The sequence below is a fragment of the Austrofundulus limnaeus genome, unplaced genomic scaffold (assembly GCF_001266775.1).
Source record: "Austrofundulus limnaeus strain Quisiro unplaced genomic scaffold, Austrofundulus_limnaeus-1.0 Scaffold191, whole genome shotgun sequence".
NCBI classification, from domain to species: Eukaryota; Metazoa; Chordata; class Actinopteri; order Cyprinodontiformes; family Rivulidae; genus Austrofundulus; species Austrofundulus limnaeus.
The window spans coordinates 1,005,326-1,006,738 of record NW_013952593.1 but is presented as its reverse complement, the minus strand read 5'-3'; positions in this window follow the sequence as shown (position 1 = coordinate 1,006,738).

Below are 1,413 nucleotides of genomic sequence, written 5' to 3'. Positions count from 1 at the left end.
GTATGTGGTCGTGTCGCTAAGGAGTGTCATGATCTTATCTTCATAGTCCTTCTGGTTCAGTATAACTGTGCACCTTCCTTTGTATCTTGTGACTCGATGTGATGTGAGTATCAGTCACATGGAGGCAGGGCTTAAAAGCCTGAATTTTGCCTGAAACTCTCAGACTGAAGAAGTCTCTTGGAGGAGAGACGAAACGTTTCATTTGAGAAGAACCCGTCCAGAAGACCTATACAATTTTTTTCTTTTTGATAAAACATAAAAACATTTTAAATGTTATTCTTATGAATTCATTAGTGGAGTATATTCTATTTATGGTTTTAAACTGAATTTCTTTAGCTTTAGGTGTGATTGGAAATGACATATTCTATTCTAATCAGTTTAATCTCTTCAACCGAAGGGATCTGAGAATCGCCTAATTAACATTTTTAATTGACTCGCCCATGGAGCTATTTAACCCTGTGTGACCAAAACATTATCTCGATACAGTATTGTTGTTTGTTTCTTCCTTTTTATTTCGCCCTGTTTTCCTCATCGTGCCAGCCTTTGAAAGCTATACAGCCACCTGCTAGTTCTTTCTACTCCTCATTGTTTCTGCCATCTTTCCTTGACCTTTTTTAATTACTGGTTTGATTTCTCCTTTACTAAATGACATCATTATATCTATTTGAATTATTATTATTTTTATTGTGTTATTATTATTAATATTATTATTATCATTGCATATTTTTCTGCCAACTCGTTGTCCTTTATCCCTACATGTGAAGGTACAGCAGAGAAGTGGCGACAGAGGACTGGTTAAATGCAAACTGAGGGAGAAGGAAGATGAGCAACATGGAAGAGACTGATTACAAACTATGATCAGGTGAGTGACAGGAGTGTAGAGCTGACTGAGGAAAAGATGAATGACGACTAAGAACACAAGAGGGAGACAGAGAACAAGAAAAAGGATTAGAAAATCAAAATAAAGAACCATGGAAGATAATTAGACCCAAAATATACAGACCCTTACACAATGTGATGACACCCTGCCTCTTTTTTTTGCTCAATTATTTCCATAACAGCATCGATTAACAACATTTTTATGTCTTTCCAAAAGAGTTTATAAAAGTTTGATTTGATTTATTGATTTAACAGGAAAAGATTACTAAAAATCAAGCCTGACTCAGCATAATTGCTGTTTTACAGCAGGTTCCTGTTTTGCAGCACATAAAACACTCAGAAATACAGCATCACAATCACATCATTATACACCATAGACACAAAGACAAACAAGCCTACAGTTTGCAGTAATACCATCTGAGTCGGGGGCTTTATCTGATGCTATCATTTTAAAAACACAGTCAAATGCTTCCGTTTGGAAATCCTCCTCACAAATGTTTTTAAATGTCTCATTAATGGTAAATTATTTAGTAT